Below are 18,838 nucleotides of genomic sequence, written 5' to 3'. Positions count from 1 at the left end.
AGTTGTGGCTTTTCTATCAGAAAACGTCACCTCTTGAATCAGAGGTGGGACAAATAAACTGAGTGCTTCTTGACAGGTGGGGCAGGGCCCTGAGTCACCACAGTGGAGAGGCCTCTCCTGGGAAGGTCATTCTATATCGAAGGTTGAATCAACCATGACATCACCCTTCAGGGTAATAGGTACTTCAGGTGCCAGCACTTACTCATTTGTCCCCGGGAGATACTGGCCCTAGGTCTCTTTCCTCCTAGCTTTTTCTAAGGGTTTTCCAGAGATAACTGAGTTGAGAGGTGGCTTGGTGAAGTTCACACAAAGGTTTCATTGCTATCCCAACCAACTTCCAGGCTTGCGATGGTGACTAAACTTTCTGGAGAAAATAGGACCTGTGGGTGTACTTCCTATACCTTGTGCTTTCTCGTTTTAAATCTGTATTTACCAAGAAATCTTCCAGACTGGGCATAGTAGATCAGGCCTGTATAATCACATGGACTCTAATCCCAGTGATTTGGGAAGGCTGAGGCGGTGAGGATTGCCAGTTTGAGACCAGCCTGGCCAATAGAGGGACCTTGTCTCAAAATAAAAAGCAACCAGAGCCTGGTGGCACATGCCTGTAATCCTAGTCACTCGTGAGGCTGAGGCAGGAGGATTGCAAGTTCAAACCCAGCTTCAGCAACAGTGAGGCCCTGAGCAACGCAGTGAGACCCTGTCTCCAAATAAAATATAAATATAAAATATAAAATAGGGCTGGGGATGTGGCTCAGTGGTCTAGTGCCCCTGATTCTAATCCCCCGTACCAAAAATAAAGTGAAAAACAAAAAGGTGGAGATTTTGCTCAGTGATAGTGTCTCTGGGTGGGTCAATTCCCAGTACCCACCCTCTAAAAAAGAAATCCTCTCACCCTATAATCCCAGCTACTAGCTAATTGGAGGCCAAGGCTCAGGTTGAGACTGAGACAGAAAGAAAGGAATCCTCTTCTACACCTTTGAAGGTGGGAGTTTCAGGCTTGTCACATGGTCTTTGATTTTGAAACTTCAAGTTGTGCTGATTTTTCTTTGGACTTTGGAATTTAGTTATGGTTTCTTGTTTTCATTTCTTCTTTCTGCTAATCCTCTCACCTGAACCATGGGAGTATTTAAGACTTAAGGAATCAAATACCTGGCAGCCTATTCAACCAAAGAAACTGCTGTCACTTGCCAGGTGTGGGGTTTTATTTCTTGTTTCAAAGGAGATTTAATGTCAAGGTTGTGACTTTCAGGATGAGTCTCTCAGCCTACTTCAGAGAGCAAGGATAAACCGGGAAGGGTGGTCTGAATGGCTGGATTCCAATCCCTTTGACCTTGAACAAGTTACTTAACCCTTTTTTGCTTCTGTCCCCTCACCTGAAAAAAGGGAATAAACATGATTCCTATCTCAGGGTTGCAGGGATGATCTGATGAGTTAGCATCTAGAAAGTGCTCCCAGTACATAGCAAACATTCTTTAAAGAGTTTTTTTCTTTTTTGGTCCTGGGGATTGACACCAGGACCTCGAGCTTGCTATGCCTGTGCTTTACCACTGAGTTATATCCCTAGCCCTTTTTGATATAAGATCTCACTGAGTTGCTGATATTGGCCTTGAACTTGTGATCCTCCTACTTCATCTTCCCAATTTGCTGGGATTACAGGTATACAATCATTATGCTTGGCAAAACCCCGGTTTTGATTATTAGATGCTTCTGCTTTTGAGTTCTGTAGAAGGAATTAAAAATGTGTAAATGATAAAAGACTGAAGGAATCAGAGAGAAGGATTAAAGATGAAGCAGAGGTACCTTCCTTTGCTGCATGACCTCCCCAAATCCAAGACATCCCTTTTGGTCTAGCACCCATTCAAGGGCAGATTGTGCTACCAGCTGAGCATGCCATTGTGTAGCCAATCTATGTCAATTTATCATCACCACCTATGTGGCTGAACCATCCTATGAAATTAATTATAGTGTTGTGTCCATTTTACAGAGGGGGATATTGGGCCCCAGATAAAGTTGTCGACTTGCCCAAGGCCACAAAGCAAGGAGTTGGCAGGCAAGGATTTGAACCCAGATCTGCTGACCCCAAAGCTTATGCCACCAGCTTCATACCTCTACCTGACTGGTGCTTTTCTGGAGAATTCCCATTGCCCAAGTACCAGTGTTTCTTGAATTAGAATTGTAGATTCTTATGTCCCCCCCCCCCAATTTATAACACAAAGGATAGCATATTATACACAGTTATATACCTCATTTTCTTCACTCAGTAATTAGAGATTGTCTTAGATGGTTAGAGATGGTCTGCAATGTTTTTCTTTTCCTTTTTTCTTTCTTTGGTGGTGGGGATAGAATCCAGGGTCTCTCATTAGGAAAGTATCCCACCCCCCTCCTCAAGAACATATTAGATCCTAAGGGCAAGAGGGTCTGCAGATATGGTGGTTTCTTAGCCCCTGGGGGAGTTATTGATGGCAGGGAATAGATTTCTCCCACAACCAATCCTGGGCAGTGGGAGATTACTAGATCTCAGAGTTTGCTGAGGCGTGTAATAGGGTGAGGATTAGTACCAATCCCACAGGCAGTTTCTATCACCATAATTATTGAGTTTATTCTTGCTCAGACTCCCACTGTGCATGTCAACAGTTCAGTGATCCTGTTCTTTCCCCACCTCCCGGGATCCTTTAAGCCTTCAGTAGACCAAGAGTTCTTTGGATGACTGACTGTCCAGCCACCTTTGCTGCTGGTCTTTTGAGAAAGCTGAGAGCCAATTAAGATGCTTTTAAATACTTGTAAAGGGTATCATGTGGTCCCAAGGAGAATGGAATGAATGGAAATGGGGCAGAAATAGCAGCAGGAGGAACTCAGTAAGACTTTGAGAGGAGGTTGATGGATTGGGTATGCATTATCTGAATACTGACAGCACCTTTCCCAATTTTGACTTCTAAAGCACTTGGGGTCACACCAGGATCATTTCTCCTGCTCCATCTCAGAGGCTGCAGCAGCCAAAGAATGAATGCCAAGGTCTTTGTAGACCTCATAATCCTCTCTCTAAAGGAAGATTTAGAATTATCTCAAACTAAGATCATAGAGAAAGTGTGTTTTTAAAAAGCCAATCTTCCACAGTGGCACACATTTTGTAAAAAGAACTTGAAATGTAAATACTGTGTTTGTGCTGTAAGAGTTATGTATTTCAACAACAACAACAACAAAAAGACAATCTTGTCTGCTGCGGTGGCGCATGCCTGTAATCCCAGCAGCTCAGGAGGCTGAGGCAGGAGAATCTCGAGTTCAAAGCCAGCCTCAGCAATGGCAAAGCACTAAGCAACTCAGTGAGACCTTGATTCTAAATAAAATACAAAATAGGACTGGGGATGTGGCTCAGTGGCCGAGTGCCCCTGAGTTTAATCCCTGGTAACGCTCCCCCCCCCAAAAAAAAAGCCATTCTTTGGGGTCATAGTTAAGAGAGGCCTGAAGAATTGCCTCTTTTTGAGAACCCGCACAGCCCGTGGCCTGCCCGGCCCCTGCCAGAGTGCGGTTCCGGCACCCCGTGCCCGCGGTCATGTGACAGCCAAGATGGCAGCGCCCAGCTCCTTGTGGCTCCTGGCTGTCGCCCTGCTGCCCTGGTCCTGCGCTGCCCGGGCGCTGGGGCATCTCGAGCAGCCAGTACCGCTGCCGCTGGTGATCTGGCATGGGATGGGTGTTTTTGGACTCCCTTGATGCCCAGGAGAGAGCTCTCACATCTGTGAATTTATCAGAAAAACACTGAATGTTGGGGCTTACTCCAAAGCTGTTCAAGAATGCCTAGTGCAAGCAGAATATTGGCATGATCCCGTAAAGGAGGATGTGTACTGCAACCACAGCATCTTCTTGGCAGATATAAATCAGGAGCGGAGTGTCAATGAGTCCTACAAAGAAAAAAAACCTCATGGCCCTGAAGACATTTGTGATGAAATTCCTCAATGATTCCATTGTGGACCCTGTAGCTTCTGAATGGTTTGGATTTTATAGAAGTGGCCAAGCCAAGGAAACCATTCCCTTACAAGAGACAACTCTGTACATACAGGACTGCCTGGGGCTAAAGGAAATGGACAAAGCTGGACAGCTGGTGTTTCTGGCTACAGAAGGGGACCATCTTCAACTGTCTGAAGAATGGTTTTATTATGCCCACATCATACCCTTCCTTAAATGAAGCCCCTGCAGTTCACAACAGAGCTCAGGGAGTCCCTAGCTCTCCCAAACTACATGGAACAGTTTTCTTCATGCCCACCCCTGAGCTCAGATCCAGCTTGCAACTAATCCTTCTCTCATTATCATCTAAAATGCCTTACTTGGAATGATCTAAGATCAGAATCTTATCCTTTGCTGCCTCCTATCACCGTATGGTGTTGAATTCAAGTTTAATCAGCTAATAACCATGGAGATTGTTTTACAACCTTATGATGTGGTCAAGCTCAGTCTTAGGAAAGGGAGTCTGCTGCAGATTGATGCTAGAATTGTGTGGACACAGGTAACTGAACAAACTAAAGCAGTAGAGATTCTGAAGGCAATATCTAGCCACATTCAAGCAAGTAGAAGGCTCTTACCCAGGCCTGAGGTGCTCATATAAATACTTTGTATTGCTGGTGAAGAATTAACTAGTGCTTGGGAAAGTATTGCTTGATAAGGCTGCTTTCCTCTTTTGAATATGTTTCCTTCTGCGGTATTTAGCAATTACTAGATAGGTTCCACTGGCCTTCCATCTTGCCTCTATAAAACCTCTTTTTTGCTGGGTACCACTGTGCATGCCTGTAATCCTAGAGGCTCATGAGGCTGAGGCAGGAGAATTGTGAGTTCAAAGCCAGCCTCAGTAATTTAGTGAGATCTTATCTCTAAATAAAATATAAAAAGGGCTGGGGGTGACCTCTCAGAGGTTAAGCGCCCCTGGGTTCAGATCCTGGTACCAAAAAACAAACAAACAAAAACAGAATTGTCTAGTTTCTTAGTTTGTTCATGACTAGGTAGGTTCAATGAAGGCAGGGGTCTGGGCTAGAGTCACACAGTGGTAGGGGTCAGAACTAGAATAATAATATTGTCATTAAATAATAACTACAGTGTTCATTGCATCTGCATATTGGTTCTCAACTAAGTGTTCATGTATGATCCTCTTTTTTAAAATCCTTGCACCCACTGTTGAGGTAGGTGCTTATGTAGATAATTTCGTTTTGAGATAATGAATAGAAGCTTCTAGATGGATCCTACTCCAAGATCCTGCTGCTAGTGGACCTCGGTGGAAAAATTGTGTCTCAGCTTCACTCCTCCCTGTGCTTAGAGGCTCCCTTTCTGAGAAAGTAACCTAGAAAGTAACCTCAAGGTCCAGTCATGCAGCACCCCACCCCACTGTCCTTTTTCTTTCTTCGGTACTGGGGATTGAACCCAGGGGCTTTATTTACCACTGAGCGATAATATCAACCCCCCCCCCCCTTTTTTTTGTGGTGCTGGGGATCTAACACAGGGCCTTGTGCTTGTGGGGCAAGCACTCCATCAACTGAGCTATATCACCAACCCTCTTTTTTTTTTTTTTTTGGTACTGGGGATTGAACCCAGGGGCACTTGACCATTGAGCCATATCCCCAGCCTTATTTTGTATTTTATTTAGAGACAGGGTTTCACTGAGTTGCTTAAGGCTGGTTTTGAACTTGCCTGATTCTCCTGTCTCAGTCTCCCAAGCTGCTGGGATTCCCACGCCTGGCTATCACCTACCCTTTTTATGTTTTATTTTGAGGCAGGGTCTTGCTAAATTGCTGAGGCTAGCCTCAAATTGGGATCTTCCTGTCTCAGTCTCCCTTACCACTGGGATCACAAAGCATATGCCACCATGCCCAGGAGCCCTCAGCCCTTTCCTGGTTCTAGTCCTTAGGGTAATTTAAGGCCCAAGTTCCTGTCCTGCTCTTTTGCAACCCTGAATTAAAGGGTGTTATTGGGCCCGTTGGGCCCAATTCAAAATCTGAATGGCTGGCTGGGGACTTCAGTTTACAAGCAGCCATTCCTTTTAATTATTATTATTTTTCTTTTCCAAACTACCACCTAAGGGTTTTCATGATCACTTTGATGGGAGTGGGAGGTGGGGTGAAAGATAAACCAGTTAATTCTAAAATTACCATAGACGGAATATGAGGAAAGTTTTGTTTTTTTTTTTACTGATAATTGAACCCAGGAGTGTTTTACCACTGAGCTACATCCCCCACCCTTTTTATTTTTTATTTTGAGACAGGGTCTCCATAAAGCTTAAATAAGTTCTGTAAGTGAAACCTGAATCCTGTTAGCCAGGGGCAGTGACTTTCATCTCTACTCCCAGCTGCTGTCAGGCTGAGGCAGGAAGATCAGGAGTTCAAAGTCAGCCTGGGCAACATAGTGAGACGCCATCCCAAGGGTGGAGGAATGTATATGATCACTAAAGCCTGAATAATGATCGGAAATAGAAAATTCAAGTGCTTTCCAAAATGCCGGCTCAGCTGGCCTATGTTAACAATTCAGTGTGAATCCTATGACATTTTCCTGTGCACTTATAGAATTTGTAGTTTTTTTTTTCTTTTTTACTTGGAATTTTCCATAAATGGAAATATGAATTGGTCATGAACCAGTCTCCTGCCCCTCCTTTACAACATGACCTGGAAAAAAAGTTTGTCAATCTGTAGAACTTTCCCCTCATTTTTCTTTAACCTGAGAAACACATTTCACACCACAGACTACCACAAGTGCTTTCTTTTTAGCACAGCAACTGAGTGCCTACTGTGTGCTTTGTGTCCATCACAACAAGTCTTCCCTTGTCCCAAGGGGTTAGAGATTGTTCTGGGTGGTAGAAAATGCTGAGCCGCCAAGTTATCAGACAATAGGCACATTCAGAATCCAGGTGGGGCGAGACCTGTGTGGGATGCAGCAGCTGGCAAGCCTCTGAGGGGAGGCAGCAGCTGGGCCTGGGGTGTGGGGTGCCTTGTGAGCCAGCAAGGGGAGGAGGCAGCCTCTGTTGTTGGTAGAGAGGGGGATGCTATAAGCTAAGGCAGAAGGGAGGGACCTCATGCAGATTCTGGAGGCCAGGAATATGAAAAGGGAGTGTTTAGGTATTGACTCAGTATTTTAGGTGAAAGGGGCATTCAGACCATGGAGTCACCACAGGAAGTGAGGGGGCTGGGGGGACACTTCCTCTTTACCCTTTGCCCTTCACTTCTGACCTCAGGTCTGATAGACCTAATGAGGTCACTAATGTGGCTGTTTGGGTGGGACTTGTTGGCAGGGATATGAGCAAGCCTAGAGAACCTGGAGAACTGGAGTGGCAGGTCCTTTCCCTCTCCCTGCCCTGGGGCTGCCCCCATCCAGAGTGGGCTGCACTGTCCAATGTGTATTCATTCCTTCAGTAACGATGGAGAGCTGTATAAGCTGGGAAGACAGCAGAGAACCCTGTGCTGGAGTTTGTATTCTAACCTGTTCCAGAGAACAGGCAGTAATGTATACAACATTTAGGGTGTTGGTAACAAATATTTGGGAAAAATGAATCTGTTGAGGAATTGCTGGGGAGCACTGGAGTCTTCTGAGAAGGCCTCACTGATGGGACCCTTTGAACAAAGACCCAGGAGAGGGGAAGGATTAGACCACGTGGCTTTAGAGTAAAGAGTATTCTATACAACCAGAGAGTGAAAAATTCTACTTCATTTGTGAACAAGGATTTGAAAAGCTTTCTGCTATCATGTGTAACTGATTAGAAGTAATAATTAATTATTATTATTATTATTTTTTTAAAAGAGTATTCTAGACCAAACAGTCAGGGCACAGCCTCTAAAAAGTAGAGCAGGAAGGCCAGTGTGCATGGTCTTGGGTCATCCAGGGGCAGGAGCTGGCAGGAGAAAGGAGGGGGACAGCACCTTGCATAGACAGGCTTGCTTTCATTACAAGGACTTTGTCTTTCCCTTCCCTTCTCATCTCCCAGTGGATGGTGGAGTTTGATGGTTAATAGTTTGAACACTGGCTCCTGACTGCTCAGGGTCCCAGCTGAGCAGAGGGCCCTCTCCCTGATCCACTTGTCCCAAGGTGGGGCCCTGATAGGTTCTCCTGCCTCCTGTTGGCACATTCTGTGCTCACTAGCAGTCCTTCCTTGTGCTGTCCGTCTGGCTTCCCCAAGGGGCTGAGTCAGGATACTTCCTACCCTCTGTCCCTCTCCTGTTTAGGGATCAATGGTCTTCTTCTCATCCTAGCACAGTGCCTGGTGTGTCGGTGTGTTGTTGGCACTATTCAATGAGTAGTTGATGAGGGCCTGAGATGTGGCAGCAGAGTCCCCGGGGACAGGATGGACTATCTCCATTTTGGGGGACTTTTGGGAGCAGTAATTTAGAGTGAAGAGGAAGCCAGATTCCTAAAACTCCTTTATTTTTTTTCTCCAGATTTGCCCTTCCTCTTCTCAACACACACACACACACACACACACACACACACACTCTCTCTCTCTCTCTCTCTCTCTCATGCACATTTGGTTGGTGCCATCTTTCTGGCATCCTTTTGAACAGTAATGTGAGCTTTACAAGTTTTTTTGTTCTTCCCATTGCCTTCCCAAACTATTTGCTTCCTAAAGGTAAGTCAATTGCAGGGGCTGGTGATATAGCTCAGTTGGTAGAGTACTTGTCTCACATGCCCCAAGACTCTGGGTTCAATCCCCAGCACCACCAAAAAAAAAATCAAAATCAATTGTAGAAAGCAGCTTACAGTGGTCCCTTCTCTGCTTTTTACATTGAGGGGGTGGAAATCATAGTGAGAGCTCCTACTGTATTTAGCACTTAGCACCATCTGGCTCTGAAGCCAAAACTTCAAATCACCCTTTTGAATCCCACCCTATGCCCCGCCTACAGTGTTTCCCAGGCCCCAGGGACTCTGGGGAAGAAAGTCAGTGAAAATCCCCAACCCCCATGCCTTGAATAGAATCTACATTACAGTGGGGAGTGAAATGGGGAGGACTAGAACCATCAGCAGATTAAGTAGAGTTTTTGGTGGTCCTCCTGGGGTCCAAAAGCCAAACACAGCAGGGGGAACCACAACAGGGGTCTTGGGTAGGAGTTCACCTCGAATTCCTTAGTTGCCACAATCCTTTGACTCCACCCTCATTCCCATTTTACAAGTAGAGAGACTGAGGGTTAAAGAGGGGAACCACTGGCATTGCCGAGGGTCCTTAAGTGGCTGGAGGAAAAAACCCAGAGGAGCACGGAGAGACACTGAAGATAGTGGGACCTGGAAGTGGAGGAGGGAAGGGAAAGCCACCTGCCCTCCCCTTTTGGCTCCTTTTGAAATGCTGATTAATTAATTAGCAGCTGTTTGGGGACTTTTAGCCTAATATTTCAACCCTGTCATTCTGGGAAGCAGTTGTCTAACTACCCTGTTAGCCTAAATCTCAGCAATTTAGCAAGATTCTGCCTCATAAAAAATAAAAAGGGCTGGGAATGTAGTTTAGTAGTAGAAAATCCCTGAGTTCAATTCTTCAACATCACACACACACACACACACTTTAGTAACTAATTAAAACCAATGGCCATCGCTTCGTCCAATTCTTCATTCTGATTTATAAATCTAGGGTAGGTTCTAGGATTCTACATTTAAAAGTCTTATGCTGGGATTGGAGGTTCTTGGATCCCATTCGAAAGACAAACCAGACCAGAGCAGCAGTTCCTAAACCTGGGCTAGAGTGTGGTCCACCCAAAGCTTTAAAATGCATACTTTGAGGGGCCTTCCCTCCCAGAGATTGAGTCAGGAAATCTCAGGGGGAACTGGGGTACTGATGTTTTGTTTAAAACACACTCCCCAGGTGATTCTTGGTTGCACTGAGGAGGAGGCAGGAATAAGAAGCCATTAAAAGTTGTATAGGGGTGTGTGTGTGTGTGGCGTGTGTGCTTTGGAGCAAAGGCACTACAAGGCTCATCAGTTTTTCTGAAGAATGCAAATCTCCCCAAAAGATGTCAAGGCTTGGCCCTGGGCAAAATGACCAGTCTAAAGTGGGAATGAATCCTTCAAGGCAAAATATGAAAGGAAATTGAGACTCCCCATTGTTAGGGTAGCTGGTACAAATATCCAAGAGAGACACACCTCTGAGCTCAAGCACAGGTTTATTGACAGAGTGTCTGCCAGGCTGCCCTTCTGCCAGGCGCAGCAGGCTAAAATTGACCTTGGGTGCAGGTGGCTGGCTAACAACAGATTTTTCTTTGTAGGGACTTTATGGGGGATGGTTATGGGAACAGAGTATCTTAAGTTTCTTTTTCTTGGCAGTTTATAAGTTTCTGTCCTGAGTCTCAGAACCAAAATGGAGTTACTAGGTCTAGGGACCTAACTCCCATGTGATGTATATATGTATGTATTTTTAGTTGTAGTTGGATACAATACCTTTATTTTGTTTATGAATTGTTTTATGTGGTGCTGAGGATGGAACCCAAGGCCTCATGTGCCAGATGAGCGCTCCACTACTGAGCCACAACCCCAGCTCCCCCCCAACCTCAATGTATTCTTTTTATTAGCAAGGGTGGGGCTTGGTGTGTGCTAGGTAAGCAGCTCGACATTGAGCTGCTCCTGGCCTCTTCCTCATGTGTTCTTTTGTTTGTTTTTAAACCAGGGATTGAACCCAGGGCCGCTTAGCTGCTGAACCACATTGCCAATCCTTTTTATTTTTTATTTTGAGACAGGGTCTCATTAAATTGCTTAGAGCCTTGCTAAATTGCTGAGGCTAGCTTTGATGAGCAATCCTCCTGCCTCAGCCTTCGGAGTCACCAGGATTACAGGCATGCACCACCAATACCCAGCTCCCCATGTTTTCTTGAAGAACCAAATATAAGTAAGCAAAATATGCTAAATGTGTGACAAAGTTCCAGTGTATTTGGAGAGGACAGCTTAGCTGGCCAAGGGACCCTGTCCCTCTATATATCTGTACGTCATTCTCCCCATCATTTATCCTTCCATTCATGTAGTCATTATTGGGTACCTACTGTATTCAAGAACTTCAGTGATCCAAACTGCTGGAGCTGGGAGGGTAGCTTGGATAATCTAGACCAGTGGATGATTTGACAAGTTAACACACTTGGCTATGGTCTGAGGCATCATTTATGAGTCTGCAAACAGCTCCCTAGTTTATGAGTTGCCCAGCCCAGTATTAAAATGAACCACTAAGCCCTGCTGTTGTCCTGGAGAAGCCAGCATGAAACTCAAGCTGAATAGAAAACAGATCCGACATAGAGATAAGGCAGCTGCAGTTTCGGTTTTAGGTAGGGCCAACTAAGAACTATCGGGACTTTCCTTGCTGTGGACTAGAAGTGAGGTTGCCTTTCTATTTGGTGGGGAGGTTGGTTTATGATTAATCTATCTGGGATTTGATAACAGATCCAGCGCACTTTAAGGCATTTCAGATACTTGATGATAAATACACTCCTGAAATTTTAGAACAGGCAATTAGTCATAAAGCCGAGGATTCCTTAGTCACTCTGTCTTTGCTTGTTATTTTATTTTTGGTACTGAGGATTGAACCCAGGGGCACTTTATCACTGAGCTACATCCCTTGTCTTATNATATATATACCGAGGATTGAACTCAGGGGTACTTAACCACTAAGGCACATCCTCAGCCCCTTTTTGTATTTAGAGACAGGGTCTCACTGAGTTGCTTAGTGCCTCGCTTTTGCTGAGGCTGACTTTGAACTCATCATCCTCTTACCTCAGCCTCCTGAGTAGCTGGGATTACAGGTATATACCACCATGTCTGGCAAATATAATTTTAAATATAATATTTGGGTGGCCAAATAATATCTACACACATATCTATCTCAGATATAAAGGAAATGGACAAAGTGAAAGTAAAGATTAAAGTTAAGCTAAAGATGGGGTAGGGGTGAAAAAATGATTGCCACAAGGCCTAGATCCCTGCTAAAAGCAGATGACAAATATGACTCTGACATTCCCACCAAGCCAATACAAAGAAGGATATAGGATCAGTTGTGGATTTGGGTTTCCTTGTGTTAAGTGTTAGTGGGGGAGTCAGGATCCTGCTTCTCCAAAGAGCTTTTAATTTCCTGTAATTCTAACAATTTTTTTTTTTTTTTTTTTTTTTTTTGAGACTGGGGAATGAACCCAGAAGTTCTTTTCCACCGAGCTAAATCCCGAGTTCTTTTTATTTCATTTTGAGACGGGGTCTCACTAAATTGCTGAAGTTGGCCTCAAATTTGTGATTCTCCTGCATCAGCCTTCCAAGTAGCTGGCATCACAAGCATGTGCCACTGTGCCTTGGTCATCTGTTTTTTAAAAACAAAAAACTTAGAGTGATGTTATCTTGGGGGCTGAGGTATAGTTCAATGGTCAGATTGGGTACTTAGCATGCCTGTACCAGCACCAAAAACCCCCACAAAATGGTAGAATCTACACCCGTGGTGGAAAGAGGAGGACGCCGTGAAGGGGATTCTTAACTGAGTGACCGGCAAGAGCCAGGAACCTTCTATAGGAACAAGTGCTGTGTGCTGAGGAAGGAGGTGGCCCAGTGTGGCTGAGGCCTTGTAGACTCCATGGGTTCACAGGTAGGAAACCAAGTGGAAGCTGGGCAGCTTGTTTCTGGGTCAGATGTTCCCTTCTGAAGGACAGATAAATGCCATTCATCCACTAGCTTCCACCAAGAGGAAGTGGTGCGGAGGAGTCCATTGGACTGATGCACCCTCCTGGCTGGATAGGGTTCTTTCCCCTCCAGCGGAGGAGGCTCTGGGTGTTTTGGAAATCATGCTCAAGAGACCAGAACAATAAGGCTTATTTCTTCAATGGACACGGCTCAGTGCAGGGTCTTATGTCAGAAAGTATTTGGGATGGATGGTTGATGGAAATTACTTCTGCCCACAGTGTCCTCGCTCAGTCATAGCTAAATCAGACTTTTTCTTTCTGCTCTATAAACCTTTGATTTTCTGCTTTGAATCTGTCTCATTTTCTTCTCTAGCCCCAGAGTAAGCAACCAATGTTCATTGAGCTTTTATTCTGTGTCTGACACAGTGTTAAGGGTTTGCCCTTTACCTTTCATCACATCCCCTTAGGAAACAGGGTCTGTCACTGTTCCTTCTACAGATGAGGAAACAGAGGTAAAGGAGCAAAGTCACATGCTGAGGTGGTTTAATTGATAAGGGGAGCTGGAATTTGAACTCAGATCATCTGACCTCTGACCTAAGCTCCTAACCACAGAATACTGTAGCCCTGAGGTAAGGAAATAGGATCTAGGTTCCTCTCCTCTCAAAAGTTGACCCCATGTAGGCTGAGGCTGTAGAAGGCTTACCTCATACATGTGAGGCACAGGGTTCGATCCTTAGCACCACATAAAAATAAATAAATAAAGATATTGTGTTCATCTAAAACTAAATATATATATACATACACATATTTTATTTAAAAAAATGCTAACTTTGATTTAAAAAAAAAAAAGTTGACCCCATGTAACCCAGTGATGACCCGTGTTCTATGTCCTTGCCTTGTGTACCACCCACTCTGGCAGGATCCTTGCTGACAGGGTCATTGTCTTTCATGATGCTGGACCTCCTCATTTCATGCATGGAAGGGTGAGGCATCTTTGAAACTTTGGGCTGGGGATGTAGCACTTGCCTATAAGGCACAAAGTCCTGGCTTCAATCCCCAGTACCTCCAAAAAAAAAAAAAAAAAGCTTTGAGGTTTCATCTCCAATTTGCCTTTTGGACAGTCACTGCCCCTCCGTAGCCTCTTGGGAGAGAAGAGTGTTTCTCTTTAATTGGTCCACTGAGATTAATAAGCCATAGACCTCATAAGGCACATTCAATAAATGTTCACTGAGCATTTTAAATACACCAAGTTCTGTCTGCCGTGAGTGGCAGACCAGTAATTGACTGTTGTTCATTCAGTGTTTACAATGGGCCTAGTTCTGGGCTAACCTTCAATTGTACACATATCTTTTTTTTTGGTACTGAGGATTGAATCCAGGATCTCTTTACCACTGAACTACATCTCTGGCCTTTTTTTTTTTTTTTTTTTGGTAGAAGGGTCTCCCTAAGTTTCCCACGCTGGCCTGAAACTTGTAATCATCCTGCCTCAGCCTCCCTGGTAGCTGGTATTACAGGAATGTGCCACTGTCCCTGGGCTGTATGTAGACCTTATATTTGCTTTATCCCATCTCCTGTGAGATACTGTCACATTCAGTAGTCCTACTGAAATGTGACACAAGCCTCTCGAAAAAATAACCATGTTATGGAAAACTGTTCAGCACAAACTGTTAGGCTTATAGGACAACGGGGTTAGAGGAACAATGCTGAGAGTTCTACACACACCAGCTATGTGGCAGGCTAAGGCAGGAGGATCACTTAAGCCCAGGAATTCTAAGCCAGCCTAGGCAATATCTCAGACATTGTCTGTCTGTCTGCCTCTCTCTCTCTCTCTCTCTTTTTTTAAACCAGTACTGAGGATTGAGCCCAGGGGCACTCTATCACTAATCATAACCCAGCCCTTTGTGTTTTGCTTTTTATTTTGAGACAAGACCTCCCTAGATTGCAGAGGCTGGCCTAGAATTTGTGATCCTACTGCCTCAGCCTCCCTAGTTGCTGGAATTACAGGCATTCACTCCCATGCCCACTGAGATCCTGTCTCTTAAAAAAGCAAACAAAAACAACTTCAATGTGACATAATATACATTAGAAGAAAACAATGTTGCTTGTGGGCATCTCAGTAGGGTTTTAGCTTGTTAGTGTACAATGGTGGAATAATGATCATCTGGATGCCAGATGTGGATAGGTATCACACACGTGGTGAACTGAGTCTGCCAGAAGATGCATGTTTTTTGTGCATTTGTACCTCTGAGCCGAGTATAATTTTCTGAATTCACTTAGTATTTCTTACAGACAAAATCTCACACATGAGCAAACTAGACATTTGAGTTATGCTTAAATTGTTCTCTAATATATCACTCATGTTAGAAGAAATATATATTTTCCAAACAAGCATTATAGAAGAATTGATATATTATCTTCATTTGTGGTGAAGTACATTGAATTCCAAAGAGGTGAGATAGTAGCCTGAGGGTCACATAGCTAGGAGTTGGCAGAACTGGGATAAAATCCCAGCCTGAGCCTTCTTAATCTCTAAGCCACAGAGTCCTTCCTGTTCTTATTTATGGGGAACATGTTGACAGTTGGCCCAAAGGAGAGATGCTGGACCTTCCTAAAGTAGAAGGGATGGCTGATGGCATATGGCCTGTAGTTAAGAATGTTTGAGTGATATTACAAATTTTTAACAATGGCCAGGATAGCATGGACCTCTTGTAGGCAAAGTGGATGCCAGGTCCTGAGGTCCTGGGCAGTAGCTAGAGGGTAGTGTTGGCATGGTGGAGGGACCCCCGGAGACTCAGAGTAGAAGCTGCTCACCAAGCAAGCAACCAGGGACATCTTCCATGTTTCAGCCATTGGTGCAGCCGTGTCAGTGCATGCTAGGTGGATGTCATGTCCTCAATAAGCAAACAGTTGGAGCCAGAAGTGGTAGTGCAAACTCAAGGCCAGGCTCAGCAACTGAGCAAGACCCTGTCTCAAAATAAAACACAAAAAGGGCGGGGATGGGCCTGGGGCTATGGCTCAGCGTTAAGCACACTTGCCTGGCATGTGTGAGGCACTGGGTTAGATTCTCAGCACCACATATAAATTAAAAAATAAATAAATAAAGGTCTATCAACAACTAAAAAAAGGTCGGGGATGTGGCTCAGTGATAGAATGCAATCCCCAGTACCATACATATATACATACATGGTTGGCTGGTTAGTTTGATTAGTTTTTTTTTTTTTTTTCTTTTCCTGGAATTTTTCCCCATTCCCAAAACTTTTAATTAGGAAAAACTTTTTTTTTTTTTTGGATGTTGATGGGCCTTTATTTTGTTCATTTATTTATATGCAGTGCTGAGAATCGATCCCAGTATCTCACACATGCCAGGCAAGTGTGTACCGCTGAGCCACAACCCCAGCTCCTAATTAGGGAAAACTTTAAAAAATACATAGAGGACTGGGGATATAGCTCAATTGGTAGATTGCTTGCCTCGTATACACAAGGCCCTGGGTTCAATCCCAGCAATCCACACTTACAAAAAAATAGTTTAAAAATACAATGGACAACCTCACTTTACAGTGCCCGCACGCTGTCTTTCTTATTGCTTCATTTGTATGTGATGAGCCATTTGAAAGTATGCTGCACTCCTAGAAGGAATGGAGAGTACAATGCTTGTTCCCAGAGGGCAGAAGACTGATCACAGGCATTCTAGGTAGATGTCAGTCCTGATCATGTCCTCAATAAATTTAAATAGTTGGAGCCAGAAGCAGTAGCGCAAACTCAAGGCCAGCCTCAGCAACTGAGTGAGGCCCTGAGCAACTTAGCAAGTCCCTGTCTTAAAAACACAAAAAGGACGGGATGTGGCTCAGTGTTAGAATGCAATCCCCAGTAACATACGTATGTACATACGTGATTGGCTGGTTAGTTTGGTTAGTTTTGGCTGGTTGCATAGGAGAAATAAGTTCTGTGTTCCACTGCACAGTAGGGTCGCCAGAGATAACAATCCTATATTGTGTATTTCAAAAACTACAAGAAAAGATATCAAATGCTTCGCCACAAAGTAATGATAAATGTTTGAGGGGATAGATATGCTTATCGAACATCAAACATTATGCAATGTAAGCAAATGCTGAAACCTCAGTGCCCTGTCAATATGTTCAATTTTTATGTCCATTAAGAAAATTAAGTTCATATTTAGGGGAAAAAAGTGTCTCACATATCTCACCACCCACAGCTCCTAAGAGTGAGGACCACTGTCTGAACCATGAAAAATATCACACATAGAAAAATCTCCAGTATCATCTGACATTGACTCCATATTCAAATATCCTCAACTATCCCAAGAATGTCTTTTATTTAGCGTAGAATCTAACACACAAGCCATTTCAAACATTGCCTCCTGTGGAAGCCACTGGTGTGCACAGTAGGAAATGCAGAGAGAGAAGGGGGTGTTCTTGACTTTGATGAGCCGTGCCCCATTTTGCTCTCCCACTTCAGGGAGAAACTGGATGCTCTGTTGTATTCTGGGAGCAGTCAGAAGTTTCTGTTTGTCTTTATAAGCACATGAGTTTCACGTAAGCTGTATCCATGCACACCAGCCATACATGGAATTTAAGTTTGTAATTTAAAAAGGCTTATTTTATTTCCCCTCCCCTATAATAAAGCAAAGCTGGCATTTCCAGATCTGAAGCGTCTAAGGAAAGCAAACCTGAGGGTGTCAGCATATTGCTTTCACAAGGAACAAAAGGTTATGATTTAACAGCCCCTGAAATTAGATATCAGGATCAAGATGATATAAGTCCAGGCAGGAGAATTTTCCAGGGCTCCATCTTCCACAGAGTCTCCCCTCAAAAGGGGAAACTTAGGAGAGGCAGTTATTAAAACAAAACAAAACAAAACAAACACCAAATATAGTTATTTTAGATTTCTTTTCATGTAGGTAACAATCATAGTTCATGTACTTTTTAGTTTTTCCCGTCAGTGCTGGGGATCAGCCTTGGCCTTGCTCATGTTAAGCACTTACTCTACACCCAGCCACTTTTACTTATTTATTTACTTATTCATTCATTCATTTAGAGAATGGGACTTGCTGTGTTGCCCAGGCTGGTCTTGAACTCCCAGGGCTCAAGCAATCCTCCTCCCTCAGCCTTCTGAGTGCTGGGATGACAGGTGCACACTATCGTCTGTGGCTTTTTAAAGTAATGTTAATAATAGTGATCAATGTTTGCAGAACATGAACAGTCAAGGTGCTCAGCAGGGTGCCTGGGGCACGGTAGGAGTGCAGTGTTGGCCATTGGACATACTCAGACATAGTGTGAATTTGAATCATTCAGAACTGCACTTTAACATTTTACATAGTAAAATGCATTTTATATATAGCTTTTAAAGAATGAGAATTCTTCACATTGACTTCTCCCCACCTACTGTGTTTTGAACCCAGGGGTGCTTAACCATTGAGCCACATCTCCAATCCTTTTAAAATAATTTTATTTTGAACTAGCGCCTTGCTAAGTGCCCAGGCCAGCCTGGAACTTGGAATCCTCCTGCCTCAGCCTCCTGAATCTCTGGGATTATAGGCATATGCTGCCACACTTGGCAGTCACTGTCAAGATCAGAGAACTAATTTATTGAGCCTGTCACAGAGTGTCCTTTAGAAAGTGTTCACTGCTCTCATCATCACTGTCACTACCACCACCAAAGGCTTCAGCTTTCAAAGCAGTGCTCACAAGGTGTCTAGAATTCTAGGGAAGTTAATGTGTTTCCTTTAAAGACCATTAGCAAAGTCACAATGACACTGTCACTCACTAGGAAACAGAACACAACAGAAAGTAACTGTTGGTAAGGATGTGGAGGAACCAGCACGCTCTCTCACTTACACACTGCTACTAGGAGTGTAAAATTGTGTGGCCGCTGGAGAAGAGAGTCTTGCAGCCCCTTAGCATAGAATTACATATGACCCAGCAATTGCACTCCTAAGAATATGCCCAGGGTAATTGAGGGTATATGTCTAGACAACAACGTGTATGTGAATGTTCAAAACAGTGTTATTCAGACAGGCCTAAACACCCCAATGTTCAGCAGTTGATAAATGAATAAACAAAAGGTGGTATATTGCCATAGAATAACATTCATCCATAAGAAGGCATGAAGCATTATAATGTAACATGGATGAATTTGAAAACATTATGGTATGTCAAGAAGCCTGACACAAAAGACAACATTGCACGATTTCACTTACACTTGCTCCTCAACTTGTGATGGGATTGGGT

At 44.0% G+C, this 18,838-nt stretch overlaps 1 protein-coding gene and 1 pseudogene across 1 annotated transcript in view; both read left to right on the top strand.

The window, feature by feature from the left end:
- Cdh1 (cadherin 1) overlaps window positions 1–18,838 on the top strand; it is a 70,454-nt gene that overhangs the window by 10,489 nt on the left and 41,127 nt on the right. The gene's annotated exons all lie outside the window — the stretch shown is intronic.
- On the top strand, window positions 3,334–5,530 carry LOC125613101 (annotated as a pseudogene).

The sequence above is a fragment of the Marmota marmota genome, unplaced genomic scaffold (genome assembly GCF_001458135.2).
Source record: "Marmota marmota marmota unplaced genomic scaffold, marMar, whole genome shotgun sequence".
Lineage (NCBI taxonomy): Eukaryota > Metazoa > Chordata > Mammalia > Rodentia > Sciuridae > Marmota > Marmota marmota.
This window is presented reverse-complemented; position numbering and strand designations above follow the sequence as displayed.